The sequence below is a fragment of the Apodemus sylvaticus genome, chromosome 1 (genome assembly GCF_947179515.1).
Source record: "Apodemus sylvaticus chromosome 1, mApoSyl1.1, whole genome shotgun sequence".
Lineage (NCBI taxonomy): Eukaryota > Metazoa > Chordata > Mammalia > Rodentia > Muridae > Apodemus > Apodemus sylvaticus.
The window spans coordinates 118,946,210-118,965,409 of record NC_067472.1 but is presented as its reverse complement, the minus strand read 5'-3'; positions in this window follow the sequence as shown (position 1 = coordinate 118,965,409).

The following is a 19,200-nucleotide window of genomic DNA, read 5'->3' as shown; positions in this document are numbered from 1 at the left end:
AAGAAGCCATCTCTAGCATTGCATTTTCCTGGAACACCTTGTAGAAGGATCATCAGTTTCTGATTATATAACGAAGAAACCCTGTCAAAGACCAATTGACCATAATTGTGCTTTTTTGTTCTGGGCATTCTAGTAAACTATGTTGGAATATATATCTGTCTTCCTGAAATGCCACATTTCAATTATTGGACTTTTTATTATTGCTTGGAGTCAGGTACTGTCAGAATGTCAGACTGGCAAATTTATGATTTCCTAAGATTGATTGAAGTTTACATTTCTGTTTTCCTTTCATTTTTTATTAGTTCTTTGAGAATTTTTAAAAATAAGTTTTGGTCATATACCCTGTTTCCCAAACTTCTTCCATATTCCTATACATTTAACTTCCTCTTTTCTTTTCTTTTCTTTTCTTTTCTTTTCTTTTCTTTTCTTTTCCTTTCTTTTCTTTTCTTTTCTTTTCTTTTCTTTACTTCTCTTCTCTTCTCTTCTCTTCTTTCCTTTTTTTCCTTTCCCTTTCTTTTCTTAAATCTTTAAGCCAGTTGAATCTAATTTATGTTGTTGACATAATCTTGTACAAGTGGTCACTCATTGGCTGAGTTACAAGAGGAAATACTACTAATAAAACCAACCCAATGGTCAGCTGCCATGAGCGCTGCTGTTTCCTGGACCTCCATTGTCTGACCACCTCCCCTCCAATCTTCATCAGAGTTACTGAACTGGAACCATACTTATCATTTTTCCAGCTTGCCTCGTCTTCTGGAGCAGGCCCAGTTGCCATGAGCAGCCTGCAGTACACTAAGTTTTCCATTGTCCAGCCACTTTTCCACCCACCTTTATCAGACACATAACTCTGAAGCCATACAGGCTACACCCCCTTCCTGCACCCATTTCCCATGATCTCCAAGTCGTCTGGGGCTTGCCAAGCTGCCTTGAGTGGTCTGCTATTCCCCTGACCTACACGGTCCAGCCACCTTTCTACCTGTTTCCCTCATACCAGTCTCTTTCCCACCTTATTCCCAAGTATACATCCAAGTTCTAGGAGACTTGAACGACCTCCTGAGATCCATTGTCCAATGATACCTACCAGAAGCCTACTACACCAAGATTATTAAGGTTAGGCCCCTTCCCAATACCTGCTACATCAAGAATATCCAGGCACAACCAAATGGCTAAAGACCCTCTAAAGAGCACCATCAACAAAAGCCAATTCAAAAGAACACCTTCAAATTACAGATATCTTATTATATCAAGCCCTGGGCATCCTAAAATAACTGAAGCACAAGAAACTGATCTTAAATCTAATCTTATAAAGATGATAGAGATTTATTTTATTTTATTTTATTTTATTTTCCTTTGTCTGTAATGACTCTAAGGGAAGAATACAAGAAGATAAACAGAAGAATGGTTCTACTAATAACCACATGCTTGCCTTGGCACTGTTTAGTTGGAGGAAGCAGGGTGAGACTGCCCAAGCTTCTGCTTCCCTAAGAAGCCCACTGGGATGTAGAAAGCACTCTAGATTCATTCCTTTTTTTTATTCAATATATTTTTTATTTAAATTTCAAATGATTTCCCCTTTTCTAGCCCCCCACTCCCCGAAAGTCCCATAAGCCCCCTTCTCTCCCCCTGTCCTCCCACCTACCCCTTCCCACTTCCCCGTTCTGGTTTTGCGGAATACTGCTTCACTGAGTCTTTACAGAACAAGGGGCCACTCTTCCTTTCTACTTGTACCTCATTTGATGTGAGGATTATGTTTTGGGTATTCCAGTTTTCTAGGTTAATATCCACTTATTAGTGAGTGCATACCATGATTCACCTTTTGAGTCAGGGTTACCTCACTTAGTATGATGTTCTCTAGCTCCATCCATTTGCCTAAGAATTTCATGAATTCATTGCTTCTAATGGCTAAATAGTACTCCATTGTGTAGATATACCACATTTTTTGCATCCACTCTTCTGTTGAGGGATACCTGGGTTCTTTCCAGCGTCTGGCAATTATAAATAGGGCTGATATGAACATAGTAGAGCATGTATCCTTATTCCATGGTGGGGAATCCTCTAGGTATATGCCCAGGAGTGGTATAGCAGGATCTTCTGGAAGTGAGGTGCCCAGTTTCCAGAGGAACCGCCAGACTGATTCCAGAGTGGTTGTACCAATTTGCAACCCCACCAGCAGTGGAGGAGTGTTCCTCTTTTTCCACACCCTCTCCAACACCTGCTGTCTCCTGAATTTTTTATCTTAGCCATTCTGACTGGTGTAAGGTGAAATCTCAGGGTTGTTTTGATTTGCATTTCCCTAATGACTAATGAAGTTGAGCATTTTTTAACATGCTTCTCTGCCATCCGAAGTTCTTCACGTGAGAATTCTTTGTTTAACTCTGTACCCCATTTTTAATAGGGTTGTTTGGTTTTCTGGAGTCTAACTTCTTGAGTTCTTTATATGTATTGGATATTAGCCCTCTATCTGATGTAGGATTGGTGAAGATCTTTTCCCAATTTGGTGGTTGCCGATTTGTCCTTTTAACAGTGTCCTTTGCCTTACAGAAACTTTGTAATTTTATGAGGTCCCATTTGTCAATTCTTGCTCTTAGAGCATAGGCTATTGGTGTTCTGTTCAGAAACTTTCTCCCTATACCGATGTCCTCAAGGGTCTTCCCCAGTTTCTTTTCTATTAGCTTCAGAGCTTCTGGCTTTATGTGGTGGTCCTTGATCCATTTGGATTTGAGCTTAGTACAAGGAGACAAGGATGGATCAATTCTCATTCTTCTGCATGCTGACCTCTAGTTGAACCAGCACCATTTGTTGAAAAGACTATCTTTTTTCCATTGGATGTTTTCAGCCTCTTTGTCGAGGATCAAGTGGTCATAGGTATGTGGGTTCATTTCTGAATCTTCAATCCTGTTTCATTGATCCTCCTGTCTGTCACTGTACCAATACCATGCAGTTTTTAACACTATTGCTCTGTAGTATTGCTTGAGGTCAGGGATACTGATTCCCCCAGAATTTCTTTTTTTGCTGAGAATAGTTTTAGCTCTCCTGGGTTTTTTGTTATTCCAGATGAATTTGATAATTGCTCTTTCTAACTCTGTGAAGAATTGAGTTGGGATTTTGATGGGTATTGCATTAAATCTGTATATTGCTTTTGGCAAAATGGCCATTTTAACTATATTGATTCTACCGATCCATGAGCATGGGAGGTTTCCCCATTTTTTGAGGTCTTCTTCCATTTCCTTCTTCAGAGTCTTGAACTTCGTGTCATACAGATCTTTCACATGTTTGCTAGAGTCACCCCAAGATAGTTTATACTGTTTGTGGCTATTGTGAAGGGGGTCATTTCCCTAATTTCTTTCTCAGCCTGCTTATCCTTTGAGTATAGGAAGGCCACTGATTTGCTTGAGTTGATTTTATAACCTGCCACTTTGCTGAAGTTGTTTATCAGCCATAGGAGTTCTCTAATGGAGTTTTTTGGGTCACTTAGGTAGACTATCATGTCGTCTGCAAATAATGATAGTTTGACTTCTTCCTTTCCAATTTGTATCCCTTTAACCTCCTTATGCTGTCGAATTGCCGGAGCTAGTACCTCAAGTACAATATTGAAAGGATAAGGAGAAAGGGGGCAGCCCTGTCTAGTCCATGATTTTAGTGGGATTGCTTCAAGTTTCTCTCCATTTAGTTTGATGCTGGCTACCGGTTTGCTGTATATTGCTTTTACTATGTTTAGGTATGGACCTTGAATTCCTGTTCTTTCCAAGACTTTAAGCATGAAAGGATGCTGAATTTTGTCAAATGCTTTTTCAGCATCCAATGAAATGACCATGTGGTTTTTTTCTTTCAGTTTGTTTATGTAATGGATTGCATTGATGGATTTCCATATATTGAACCAACCCTGCATTCCCGGGATAAAGCCTACTTGATCATGGTGGATGATCGTTTTGATGTGTTCTTGGATTCGGTTGGCAAGAATTTTATTGAGTATTTTTGCATCGATGTTCATAAGGGAAATTGGTCTGAAGTTCTTTTTGTTGGATCTTTGTGTGGTTTTGGTATCAGCATAATTGTGGCTTCATAGAAGGAATTGGGTAGTGTTCCTTCTGTTTCTATTTTGTAGAATAATTTGAAGAGTATTGGTGTTAACTCTTCTTTGAATGTCTGATAGAATTCTGCACTGAAACCATCTGGTTCTGTGCTTTTTTTGGTTGGAAGACTTTCTATGACTCCTTCAATTTCTTTAGGTATTATGGGACTGTTTAGATGATCCATTTGGTCCTGATTTAATTTTGGTATTTGGTATCTGTCAAGGAAATTGTCCATTTCCTCCAGATTCTCCAGTTAGGTTGAATACAGGCTCTAGTAGTAGGATCTGATGATTTTTTGGATTTCCTCAGTTTCTGTTGTTATATCTCCCTTTTCATTTCTAAGTTTGTTAATTTGGATACTTTCTCTGTGCCCTTTGGTCAGTCTGGCTAAGGATTTATCTATCATGTTGATTTTGTCAAAGAACCAGCTCCTGGTTTTGTTGATTCTTTGTATGGTTCTCTTTGTTTCTACTTGATTGATTTCGGCCCTGAGTTTGATGATTTCCTGCCTTCTACTCCTCCTCGGTGAAATTGCTTCTTTTTGTTTCAGGGCTTTCAGGTGTGTCATTAAGCTGGTAATGTATGCTCTCTCCATTTTCTTTTTGGAGGCACTCAGGGCTATGAGTTTTCCTCTTAGCACTGCTTTCATTGTGTCCCATACATTTGGGTATGTTGTGTCTTCATTTTCATTGTGTTCTAAAAAGTCTTTAATTTCTTTCTTTATTTCTTCCTTGACCAAGGTATCATTGAGTAGAATATTGTTCAGTTTCCACGTGTATGTGGGTTTTCTGTTGTTTTTGTTGCTATTGAAGACCACTTTTACTCCATAGTGATCTGATAGGAGGCATGGGATTAGTTCGATCTTCTTATATATGTTGAGGTCTGTCTTGTGACCAATTATATGGTCGATTTTGGAGAAGGTACCATGAGGTGCTGAGAAAAAGGTATAGTTTTTGCTTTAGGATAGAATGTTCTATATATATATCTGTTAAATCTAATTGGTCCAAAGCTTCAATTAGTTTCATTGTGTCCCTGTTTAGTTTCTGTTTTCCTGATCGGTCCATTGAGGAAAGTGCAGTGTTGAAGTCACCCACAATTATTGTGTTAGGTGCAATATGTGCTTTGACCTTTAATTAATTTTCTTTTATGAAAGAGGGTGCCCTTTCATTTAGAGCACAGATGTTCAGGATTGAGAGTTCTTCTTGTTGTATTTTTCCTTTGACCAGCAAGAAGTGTCCCCCAGAGTCTCTTTTGATGACTTTGGGTTGAAAGTCAATTTTATCTGATATTTAAATGGCTACTCCAGCTTGTTTCCTGAGACCATTTGCTTGTAAAATTGTCTTCCAGACTTTTACTCTAAGGTAGTGTTTGTCTTTGACCCTTAGGTGTGTTTCCTGTAAGCAGCAAAATGTAGGGTCCTGTTTATGTATCCAGTCGGTTAGTCTATGTCTTTTTATTGGGGCATTGAGTCCATTGATGTTAAGAGATATTAAGGAATAGTGATTGTTACTTCCTGTCATTTTTGACGTTATTTTTTAAATTTGATTGGTTAACTTCTTTTGGGTTTGATGACAGGTTACTATCTTGCTTTTTCCAGGGTGAAGTTTCCCTCCTTGTATTGGTGTTTTCCTCCTATTATCCTTTGTAGGGCTGGGTTTGTGGATAGATATTGGGTAAATTTGGTTTTGTCATGGAATATCTTAGTTTCTCCTTCTACGGTGATTTAGAGTTTTGCTGGATATAGTAGTTTTGGCTGGCATTTGTGTTCTCTTAGAGTCTGCATGAGAACTGCCCAGGATCTTCTAGCCTTCATAGTTTCAGGTGAAAAGTCTGCTGTGATTCTGATAGGTCTTTCTTTTTATGTTACTTGGCCTTTTTCTCTTACTGCCTTTAATATTCTTTCTTTGTTTAGTACATTTGGTGTTTTGATTATTATGTGATGGGTAGTATTTCTGTTCTGGTCCAGTCTGTTTGGAGTTCTGTAGGCTTCTTGTATATTCATGGACATCTCTCTCTTTAGGTTAGGGAAGTTTTCTTCCATAATTTTATTGAAGATATTTGCTGGCCCTTTAAGCTGTAAATCTTCACTCTCATCTATGCCTGTAATCCTTAGGTTTGGTCTTCTCATTGTGTCCTGGATTTCCCGGATATTTTGGCTTACAAGCATTTTGCATTTTGCATTTTCTTTAACTGTTGAGTCCATGGTTTCTATGGTATCTTCAGCATCTGAGATTCTTTCTTCTATCTCTTGTATTCTGTTGTTGATATTTGCATCTATGTCCCCTGATTTCTTCCCAAGGCTTTCTATCTCCAAAGTTGTCTCCCATTGAGTTTTCTTAGTTGTTTCTACTTCTGATTTTAGATCCTGGATGGTTTTGCTTAGCTCCTTCACTAGCTTGTTTGTGCTTTCCTGTAATTCTTTAAGAGATTTTTGTGTTTCCTCTTTCATGACCTCAGCCTGTTGACCAAAGTTCTCCTGTATTTCTTTAAGTGTTTTTTGCAATTCCTCATTATTGGCTTTTGTGAATACCTGGATTTCTTTCAATGATTTTTGTGTTTCCCTTGCAAGGGCTTCTAACTTTTGATCCATTTTCTCCTGAATTTCTTTAAGTATGTCCTTCTTGTGTTCCTGTACCAGCATCATGACCAGTGATTTTAAATCCAAATCTTGTTTTACTGGTGTGATGGGGTATCCAGGTCATGCTGGTAAAGGAGAATTGGGTTCAGATGTTGCCATATTGCCTTGATTTCTGTTAGTGACGTTCCTGCGTTTGCCTTTTGCCATCTAGTTCTCACTGGTGTTAGTTGGTCTTGTCAATGCCGGAGTCACCAGTGCAAGCTGCCCCTTTCCAGGTGGCCTCTGGTGCACAGCTTACCTCCTGCACTGCCTGGAGACAGGGTGCTGTGGCCCAGGCTGTTCAGACCCCGAAGCAGACACCTGAAGGCTCTCTCTGGGGCCTGTTGGATTCACTGGAGCACACCGACTTCTCCCCGCTGGCCGCCCGGAAGCCCCACTTGCCTCTTGCAGGACCTGGAGATGTGGTTTTGCCGCCCAGGCTGATCTGGATCCGGAAGCGGAGAGGTCTGAGGGCTACAGCCAGAGGCCTCAGGACAATGATAGAGATTTTTAAAGACAAAAGAAATAAATCCTTCAAAGAAATACAGGAAAATACATTAAAGAGGTGAAGGAAATAAATAAGACTGTTCAAGACCTGAAAATCTAAATAGAAGCAATAAAGAAACACGAACTAGGGAAATTATGGAGACAGAAAACATAGGAAAGAGAGCAGAAACAATAGACACAAGCATCACCAACAGAATACAAGAGATAGAAAATAGAATCTTAATGTAGAAGATATAAGAGAAAAATTGATATATCAGGCAAAGAAAATGTTAAACCTAAAAAATTCCTGACCCAAAAAAGAAATTAAAAAAATCATTAGGTCTTACTTCAAAAGCCTATACTCAACCAAAATTCAAAATCTAAATGAAATTGATGATTTTCTAGATAGATAAGACTTAGCAAAGTTAAATCAAATTCAGGTAAAGTATTTAAACAGTCCTGCAACGTTAAGGAAATAGAAAGTTTCATTAAAAGTCTCTCAACAACAGCAATGACAACAACAAAGAAGTTCAAGTTCAGTTAGTATATGGGAAAATTCTACCATACTTTCAAAGAACTAATACTCCTCAAAATTCTCCACAAAATAGAAACAGAAATAATATTGTCAAACTCATTTTATGAGGCTCTAGTCACATAATAATAAGAAACTGGAAAAAACCTAGATGTCCCTCAATTGAAGATAATGTTGGTGCATCTACCAACCATTAAAACAATGACATCATGGATTTTGCAGTAAAATGAATGGAACTTCAGTTTATCATCCTGAGTGAAGTAACCACAACCAGAAAGACATGCATGGTATGTATTCACTTCTAAGTGGACAACAGCCATAAAGTGCTGGACAACCATGATACAATCTATAGACCCAAAGAAACTTGGTAATAAGAAGGTTCCAAGGAAGGGCATGTGAATCTCACTCAGAAGGAGAAACTAAATAGTTATCAGAGATGAATGATGAAAAGGAACTGAGAGGGAGTGGATGTGAGGAATGGAATGGGTATGGAGATCAGGTGTGGGGAAGCTGGGGTGAGACAGGGTTAGGAGTAGGAAAGGAAATTGGCAGGAGGTGGGATCATCTCTGGTGACTAGCTGCAGGCCTGGTATGGAAAAGAACATGGGGACACTAATGGAGCAGCAATAGCTTATATTCCTACTAGAGGGGATATGAAGACTAAAGTGGCCACCTCCTGTAGCCAGGCAGAACTTTCAGAGGAGGGAGGGGATATTAAATCCACTCTCACAACCTTCAACACAATGTTTGTCTTGCTTACAAAATGAGCAGGGATAGAGATGGAACAGAGTCTTAGGTAGCAGCCCCAACTTGAGAGCCATCCCATGAGAAAGCCAACCGCTGACACTATTAAATGCATTCTGCTGTATTTTCAGACAGGAACCTAGAAAAACTGTCTACAGAGAGGTTTCATCCAGCAGCAGATGGAGGCAGATGCAGAGACCACAACTAAACATTAGGTGGAACTCTGGAAGTCTTATGCAAGAAAGGAGAATAGAAGTGAACAAGTCAGAGGGGTCAAGAAGACCACAAGTAGACCAACAGACTCAACTAACCTGGGACCCATGGGAGCTTATAGACCCTGGCTCACCTTCCAGGGAACATGCAAAAGCTGGAGGTAGACTCTATGTGCATTTATAGCAAGTGTTCAGCTTAGTCTTCATGTGGGTCCTCTAACAATGAAGCATACTCTGTTCCCGGACATTGAATTACTTTATCCACTACTTGGACTGCTTTGTGAGGCCTCAGTGGGAAAGGATGTACCTAGATCTGCTGGGACTAGATGCTCCAGAGTAGTTAGTACCTAAGGGGCTTCCTTTTCTCTGAAGATAAAAGGAGGGAACAATCAGGGGAAGGATTTTAAAGAAGAGACTGGGAAGAGTAGAAGGAAGGGATTTGCGATTGGGATATAAAGAGAATTTAAAGAGAAAGAAAAAGAAAAAGAAAATAACTTATCTTCTCCCTGAAGCTATCAGTTCCCAACAGCTTCTTAGTTCTTGAACAAATTAATGACACCTCCTCTCTAGATGCTTGTAGAAGAATTTTAGTTCAAGAACATGGCTGCTCTGATCATATCCAAAGACCTAGGTCTGTGTGATCTGGCTGGAATACAAATATGTCCTTGTTGCACACCTTTATTGACTCTCGCTGGAATCCTTTAGTACAGACCTTTAATCCAAAACAATGCAGACACAGTGAGAAAGGTTTGAGAGAATCACTCAGAAATGGGATATGTCCAAGTCTTAGAAGAAAAGCTGTTTAAGAGTAGCACAGGGAAAGTGAAGGTAGTTCAGTCATTTCCTCAGTGAATTTGGAGTTGAGTCAGTTGTCAGTCAGTGCAGGGAGTATAGCACAGAAGAGCTGACTTTGTTTGTGAGGTCATGCCCTAAAACACCAGTGGATTTTTTTTATAAAATATAATTTATGGTTAAAGTATCTGCAAAGTCTATTACCATTTATTAACTTGTAAACTAATATAAAGAAAGAAATTATTTTCAAACATAAATAAAATTAAAAGGGAATTGTCCTAGTTTGACATGCTGTGAAAAAACATCCCTAAGGGCTAGCTTTGGAAAAAAAAGGCATCATCAGTCTTATGTCTCTGTGAATTGTACTGATACAATAGTGGTATGAATAACATGGAGGTAAGAAATCACAAGATGGAACCCATACCTGCCACCATTATTGCGGTTGTCAACATCAAGGGCATGTTGGCTAGACAGGCCATTAATTCCCAGGGAGAACCTTTGTTATTAATCTGCTACATACACATAATATTAAACCAACTCCTAAAATTATTAATACATGCATAGATTAGGTATCTCTGAAACTTCATCAGAAACATTTTTTAGAGTAATTAAAAAGTAAAGACCCACAACTAGTCAACATGTAAAGCATAAGAGGTTGTAGAGAGCTCAGTCCTAGGTGGGAAATCTTCATTTTACATCAGTGTTCTAAGACTCAGAAATCAATGTGGAAGATGAAATTAATGTGGAAAAGAGATTATAAAAGCCAGAGGTGGTAGATAGCTCCAAGAAGAGAGTGCTTTCTAGACACTCTAGAAAATTACACATTTCAACTCATAGTAATTGTGAGTGTGTGTATGAGACTTGCATCAGACAAAATTCCACCATGGAGGGGTCATAGACAAGAAGTCTGACCCCAAAAATAATTTACATGAGGGGGTGCGAGAGAGAGAGAGAGAGAGAGAGAGAGAGAGAGAGAGAGAGAGAGAGAGAGAGAGAGTTAGTTCATTTTATGTAAGGGATAGTTCCTCTGGATTGATCCAGGACAGGATAATATTCTACTCCTATCTCAAAGAACATTTCAGTTGGACTTAAAGCTTCAGAAAAATTCAGAATGTAATGAAGGTAGGTAAGGAAGTAGGATGCCTCTGAGAGGAATTGGAAATGGGTAGCCATGATCAAAATACATTTGAAAAATTTTTATCAATTAATTGAAATATTAAACAAAAACACTCTGACCAAAAGCAACTAGGGAAGAGATAGATTAATTGTATTTGAAATTTAACATAGATCTGTGAGTAGCTGTCTACATGATGGGAACACAATAACCAACACAGGTATAAATCTATAATACAATTATGTGTCTAAAACCTGTATACCACAACATTAGTGTTTTTTGAAAACAGATCATCTTTTTTGTTTGGGGTTGGTCAGTACATTCTGGGATCTTTAAGCACATTCATGTCCTTTAAGCAGAAGGGTCTGTAAATTTCCCAAGTTCTGATAATAGCAGCATCTCCAGGTTCTACCAAATGTTCCCAGGGGCCAAAGGTACTTTTTTTGTAAACAGCTGATATAATATATATTAAATTAAATATAATAGGCTAATTGGTTTATAAAATAATACTTCAAGTCTCAGAGGTAAGGAAAAGTATTTATCTTTACAGTTAGAACCAAAAGACAGTCTAAAATGAGTTAAAGTAGATTTACATTTCTTGTTAACAATAAAATAAATTGTGATAATCACAAAGGTAAGGTAAAGTATAATGTAATAGAAGTCATCAAAACACTAGAAGAAAAGAATAAAAATATATTTTACATTATTTTAAAGAATAAACCATTTGTTCAAGATTTTCATATCTCATTCTTAAAGTTTCAAACAGGTTCAAGGAGCATCCCAAGAGCATACCAGCACTATTTAAATAAACACATAGGACCAAAACTAGTTTATGCTGTTTCTCCACTGCATAGTATAAGTTTATCTATCAACAATTAAGAATTATTTAGCATTCTGCTAATTATGCAAAAATTTAAGGATTGTAACATTGTGAGTATTCAATAGATGTATAAAAATAGAAAGTAAATTCAACTCATATCACAAATAGCTTCTCTTCATGTTATGGAAAATGTTTTTAAAAATCAATAAGGAAAGCAGAATAATTTTAAAAGTAGCAAGAGATAGAAATTGTCAACAGATGCAGATGCAGTTGACAAAAGCCCATGATGTATTTGACTTCCTCATAATAAAGTTAATATTGATTAAAATTTTATAGTCAGGACTGTGAAGCAGGCTCAGTGGTGAAGGACATGAAGTGCTCCTACAGAGGACCCCCATACTTAGTTCCCAGCATTCATATTGCTCACCTTCAGTCATTAGTGAACCATGTTCTACATGGTCTTAAACAATCTCCTGCTCTTCATGGAAGAGGAACCTATGTGCACACATCCTCATACAGATGCACAAATATAGATAATTCTAAAAAACATAATTAAATAAAACATCAAAAATTTACCACAATAACACCTATCCATTTCCTAGACTTGGCATTACTTATGGTGATAATACTGTGCTAAAGACTGTGTATGGGTGAAAACTTACCTTTTACAAAAACAGTATTCATTAGGAAAGGAAGACAATGACATGATGACTACATGTAAAAATATATGCATTCCTGCTGAATTATCAGATTATCCACATGGAAGTAATAGTGTTATCTTTCTACACAATACCTGAAAGCACCATGAGTGTATTCTACATACACATTCATATTGTCTAAAACTATATGTTCAGTGATTGTTATAAAATCAGCAATAATAAAAATATTTCAGAATCAATCTCTTAATTTATGGGGAAAGTGAGAAACTCAGTGCTTCTGTAAAGAAATCACATTCTACAATGAAAATGGAAGCACTCTACTTGAGCTGTTGAAGAATAACCAAGGCAAGAAACACCGTGCTTAGTATTCAATCTGTTATTTGAAATTAAAAACACAAAACAATTACACCTGATACAATATTCCAAAATAAGAGAGATACTGTCCATATGCATTATCCTTTGATAATTTTAAATTCTACCATGCACTTCCAAAAAGTATTCAAATTTAGAAAATGTAACTGTCAAATGTAATAAAAGCATAGTGATTAAAAACAGCCAAGTTCATCCCTTAAAGTATATACCACCCATCCATTTGCCTAAGAATTTCATGAATTCCTTGTTTTTAATAGCTGTGTAGTACTCCATTGTATAAATATACCACATTTTCGGGTATCTATTCCTCTGTTGAGGAAAATTTGGGTTGTTTCCAGCTTCTGGGTAGTATAAATAAAGCTGCTTTAAACATAGTGGAGCATGTGTCCTTATTACATGTAGGAGTATCTTTTTTTTTCCATTTTTTTTATTCGGTATATTTTTTATTTACATTTCAAATTATTTCCCCTTTCCTAGCCCCCCCACTCCCAAAAAGTCACGTAAGCCCCCTTTTCTCCCCTTGTCCTCCCACCCACCCCTTCCCACTTCCCCGTTCTGGTTTTGCTGAATACTGCTTCATTGAGTCTTTCCAGAACAAGGGGCCACTCTTCCTTTCTTCTTGTACCTCATTTGATGATTTGATATGTAGATTATGTTTTGGGTAATCCAGGTTTCTAGGTTAATATCCACTTATTAGTGAGTGCATACCATGATTCATCTTTTGAGTCTGGGTTCCCTCACTTAGTATGATGTTCTCTAGGTCCATCCATTTGCCTAAGAATTTCATGAATTCATTGCTTCTAATGGCTGAATAGTACTCCATTGTGTAGATATACCACATTTTTTGCATCCACTCTTCTGTTGAGGGATACCTGGGTTCTTTCCAGCATCTGGCAATTATAAATAGGGCTGCTATGAACATAGTAGAGCATGTATCCTTATTACATGGTGGGGAATCCTCTGGGTATATGCCCAGGAGTGGTATAGCAGGATCTTCTGGAAGTGAGGTGCCCAGTTTTTGGAGGAACCGCCAGACTGATTTCCAGAGTGGTTGTACCAATTTGCAACCCCACCAGCAGTGGAGGAGTGTTCCTCTTTCTCCGCACTCTCTCTAACACCTGCTATCTCCGGAATTTTTAATCTTAGCCATTCTGACTGGTGTAAGATGAAATCTCAGGGTTGTTTTGATTTGCATTTCCCTAATGACCAATGAAGTTGAGCATTTTTTAAGATGCTTCTCCAGCATCTGATGTTCTTCAGGTGAGAATTCTTTGTTTAACTCTGTACCCCATTTTTAATACGGTTGTTTGGTTTTCTGGAGTCTAACTTCTTGAGCTCCTTATATATATTGGATATTAGCCCTCTATCTGATGTAGGATTGGTGAAGATCTTTACCCAATTTGTTGGTTGCCGATTTGTCCTCTTGATGGTGTCCTTTGCCTTACAGAAACTTTGTAATTTTATGAGGTCCCATTTGTCAATTCTTGCTCTTAGAGCATAGGCTATTGGTGTTCTGTTCAGAAACTTTCTCCCTGTACCGATGTCCTCAAGGGTCTTCCCCAGTTTCTTTTCTATTAACTTCAGAGTGTCTGGCTTTATGTGGAGGTCCTTGATCCATTTGGATTTGAGCTTGGTACAAAGAGACAAGGATGGATCAATTCGCATTCTTCTGCATGCTGACCTCCAGTTGAACCAGCACCATTTGTTGAAAAGACTATCTTTTTTCCATTGGATGTTTTCAGCCTCTTTGTCGAGGATCAAGTGGCCATAGGTGTGTGGGTTCATTTCTGGATCTTCAATCCTGTTCCATTGATCTCCTGCCTGTCACTGTACCAATACCATACAGTTTTTAACACTATTGCTCTGTAGTATTGCTTGAGGTCAGGGATACTGATTCCCCCAGAATTTCTTTTGTTGCTATGAATAGTTTTAGCTATCCTGGGTTTTTTGTTATTCCAGATGAATTTGATAATTGCTCTTTCGAACTCTGTGAAAAATTGAGTTGGGATTTTGATGGGTATTGCATTGAATCTGTAGATTACTTTTGGCAAAATGGCCATTTTAATTATATTGATTCTACTGATCCATGAGCATGGGAGGTTTTCCCATTTTTTGAGGTCTTCTTCCATTTCCTTCTTCAGAGTCTTGAAGTTCTTGTCATACAGATCTTTCACATGTTTGGTAAGAGCCACCCCAAGAAACTTTAGACTATTTGTGGCTATTGTGAAGGGGGTCATTTCCCTAATTTCTTTCTCAGCCTGCTTATCCTTTGAGTATAGGAAGGCCACTGATTTGCTGGAGTTGATTTATTTTATCACCTGCCACTTTGCTGAAGTTGTTTATCAGCTGTAGGAGTTCTCTAGAGGAGTTTTTTGGGTCACTTAGGTAGACTATCATGTCATCTGCAAATAATGATAGTTTGACTTCTTCCTTTCCAATTTGTATCCCTTTGACCTCCTTATGTTGTCGAATTGCCTGAGCTAGTACCTCAAGTACAATATTGAAAAGATAAGGAGAAAGGGGGCAGCCCTGTCTAGTCCCTGATTTTAGTGGGATTGCTTCAAGTTTCTCTCCATTTAATTTGATGCTGGCTACCAGTTTGCTGTATATTGCTTTTACTATGTTTAGGTATGGGCCTTGAATTCCTGTTCTTTCCAAGACTTTAAGCATGAAAGGATGCTGAATTTTGTCAAATGCTTTTTCAGCATCCAATGAAATGACCATGTGTTTTTTTTCTTTGAGTTTGTTTATGTAGTGGATTGCATTGATTGATTTCCATATATTGAACCAACCCTTCATTCCTGGGATAAAGCCTACTTGATCACGGTGGATGATCGTTTTGATGTGTTCTTGGATTCGGTTTGCAAGAATTTTATTGAGTATTTTTGCATCGATGTTCATAAGGGAAATTGGTCTGAAGTTCTCTTTCTTTGTTGGATCTTTGTGTGGTTTTGGTATCAGCGCAACTTTGGCTTCATAGAAAGAATTGGGTAGTGTTCCTCCTGTTTCTATTTTGTGGAATAATTTGAAGAGTATTGGTGTTAACTCTTCTTTGAAGGTCTGATAGAATTCTGCACTGAAACTATCTGGTCATGTGCTTTTTTTGGTTGGAAGACTTTCTATGACTCCTTCAATTTCTTAGGCATTATGGGACTGTTTAGATGATCTATTTGGTCCTGATTTAATTTTGGTATTTGGTATCTGTCAAGGAAATTGTCCATTTCCTCCAGGTTCTCCAGTTGTGTTGAGTACAGGCTCTTGTAGTAGGATCTGATGATTTTTTGGATTTCCTCAGTTTCTGTTGTTATATCTCCCCTTTCATTTCTAAGTTTGTTAATTTGGATACTTTCTCTGTGCCCTTTGGTCAGTCTGGCTAAGGGTTTATCTATCATGTTGATTTTGTCAAAGAACCAGCTCCTGGTTTTGTTGATTCTTTGTATGGTTCTCTTTGTTTCTACTTGATTGATTTCGGCCCTGAATTTGATGATTTCCTGCCTTCTACTCCTCCTGGGTGAAATAGCTTCTTTTTGTTCCAGGGCTTTCAGGTGTGTCATTAAGCTGGTAATGTATGCTCTCTCCATTTTCTTTTTGGAGGCACTCAGGGCTATGAGTTTTCCTCTTAGCACTGCTTTCATTGTGTCCCATACATTTGGGTATGTTGTGTCTTCATTTTCATTGTGTTCTAAAAAGTCTTTAATTTCTTTCTTTATTTCTTCCTTGACCAAGTTATCATTGAGTAGAATATTGTTCGATTTCCACGTGTATGTGGGTTTTCTGTTGTTTTTGTTGCTATTGAAGACCACTTTTTCTCCATAGTGATCTGATAGGAGGCATGGGATTAGTTCGATCTTCTTATATTTGTTGAGGTCTGTCTTGTGACCAATTATGTGGTCGATTTTGGAGAAGATACCATGAGGTGCTGAGAAAAAGGTATATTCTTTTGTTTTAGGATAGAATGTTCTATATATATCTGTTAAATCTAATTGGTCCAAAGCTTCAATTAATTTCATTATGTCCCTGTTTAGTTTCTGTTTTCCTGATCGGTCCATTGAGTAAAGTGCAGTGTTGAAGTCACCCACAATTATTGTGTTAGGTACAATGTGTGCTTTGAGCTTTAATAAAGTTTCTTTTACGAATGAGGATGCCCTTGCATTTGGAGCATAGATGTTCAGGATTGAGAGTTCTTCTTGTTGTATTTTTCCTTTGACCAGCAAGAAGTGTCCCTCAGGGTCTCTTTTGATGACTTTGGGTTGAAAGTCAATTTTATCTGATATTAAAATGGCTACTCCAGCTTGTTTCCTGAGACCATTTGCTTGTAAAATTGTCTTCCAGCCTTTTACTCTAAGGTAGTGTTTGTCTTTGACCCTTAGGTGAGTTTCCTGTAAGCAGCAAAATGTAGGGTCCTGTTTATGTATCCAGTCAGTTAGTCTATGTCTTTTTATTGGGGCATTGAGTCCATTGATGTTAAGAGATATTAAGGAATAGTGATTGTTACTTCCTGTCATTTTTGACGTTATTTTTTAAATTTGATTGGTTAACTTCTTTTGGGTTTGATGAAAGGTTACTATCTTGCTTTTTCCAGGGTGAAGTTTCCCTCCTTGTATTGGTGTTTTCCTCCTATTATCCTTTGTAGGGCTGGGTTTGTGGATAGATATTGGGTAAACTTGGTTTTGTCATGAAATATCTTAGTTTCTCCATCTACGGTGATTGAGAGTTTTGCTGGATATAGTAGTTTTGGCTGGCATTTGTGTTCTCTTAGAGTCTGCATGAGATCAGCCCAGGATCTTCTAGCCTTCATAGTCTCAGGTGTAAAGTCTGCTGTGATTCTGATATGTCTTCCTTTATATGTTACTTGGCATTTTTCTCTTACTGCCTTTAATATTCTTCTTTGTTTAGTACATTTGGTGTTTTGATTATTATGTGACGGGAAGTATTTCTGTTCTGGTCCAGTCTGTTTGGAGTTCTGTAGGCTTCTTGTATATTCATGGGCATCTCTCTCTTTAGGTTAGGGAAGTTTTCTTCCATAATTTTATTGAAGATATTTGCTGGCCCTTTAAGCTGTAAATCTTCACTCTCATCTATGCCTATAATCCTTAGGTTTGGTCTTCTCATTGTGTCCTGGATTTCCTGGATATTTTGGGTTACAAGCTTTTTGCATTTTGCATTTTCTTTAACTGTTAAGTCCATGGTTTCTATGGTATCTTCAGCGTCTGAGATTCTTTCTTCTATCTCTTGTATTCTGTTGTTGATATTTGCATCTATGTCTACTGATTTCTTCCCAATACTTTCTATCTCCAAAGTTGTCTCCCTTTGAGTTTTCTTAGTTGTTTCTACTTCTGATTTTAGATCCTGGATTGTTTTGCTTAGCTCCTTCACTTGCTTGTTTGTGCTTTCCTGTAATTCTTTAAGAGATTTTTGTGTTTCCTCTTTCATGACCGCAGCCTGTTGACCAAAGTTCTCCTGTATTTCTTTAAGTGTTTTTTGTGTTTCCTCATTATTGGCTTTTGTATTCTCCTGGATTTCTTTCAATGATTTTTGTGTTTCCCTTGCAACGGCTTCTAACTTTTGATCCATTTTCTCCTGAATTTCTTTAAGTATGTCTTTCATGTGTTCCTGTACCAGCATCATGACCAGTGATTTTAAATCCAAATCTTGTTTTACTGGTGTGATGGGGTATCCAGGACATGCTGGTAAAGGAGAATTGGGTTCAGATGTTGCCATATTGCCTTGATTTCTGTTAGTGATGTTCCTGCGTCTGCCTTTTGCCATCTAGTTCTCACTGGTGTTAGTTGGTGTTGTCAATGCTGGACTCACCAATGCAAGCTGCCCCTTCCCAGGTGGCCTCTGGTGCACAGCTTACCTCCTGCACTGCCTGGAAACAGGGTGTTGTTGTCCAGGCTGTTCAGACCCCGAAGCAGACACCTGAAGGCTCCTGCTGGGGCCCGCTGGATTCACTGGAGCACACTGACTTCTCCCCGCTGGCCGCTTGGAAGTCCCACCTGCCTCTTTCAGGACTTGGAGATGTGGTGTTGCTGCTCATGCTGATCTGGATCTGGAAGCGTAGAGGTGAGGAGTATCTTTTAGGTATATGCCCAGGAGTGGTATAGGTGGGTCCTCAGGTAGTACTATGTCCAATTTTCTGAGGAACCGCCAAACTGATTTCCAGAGTGGTTTTTTCAACTTGCAATCCCACCAGCACTCCCACCTCTTTCTCCACATCTTCTCCAGCATCTACCATCACCTGAGTTTTTGATCTTAGCCATTCTGACTTGTGTGAGGTGGAATCTCAAGGTTGTTTTGATTTGCATTTCCCTGATGACTAAGAATGTTCAACATTTCTTTGGGTGCTTCTTAGCCATTCAATATTCCTCAGTTGAGAATTTTTTGTTTAGCTCTGTACCCTATTTTTAATAGGGTTATTTGGTTCTCTGGTATGTAATTTCTTGAGTTCTTTGTATATATTGAATATTAGCCCTCTATCAGATGTAGGATTGCTAAAGATCTTTATCCAATCTGTTGGTTGATATACTACTGATAGTGTCCTTTGCCTTAAGAAACTTTGAAATTTTATGAGGTCCCATTTGTCAATTCTAGAAAATATCATCCTTAGTGAAGTAACCCATTCAAAAAAGAACACACATGCTGTGCACTCCCTTATAAATGGATATTAGCCCAGAAGCTTGGAATACCCAAGATATAATTCACAGACCACATGAAGCTTAAGAAAGAAGACCAAAGTGTGGATACTTTGGTCCCTCTTAGATAGGGTACAAAATACC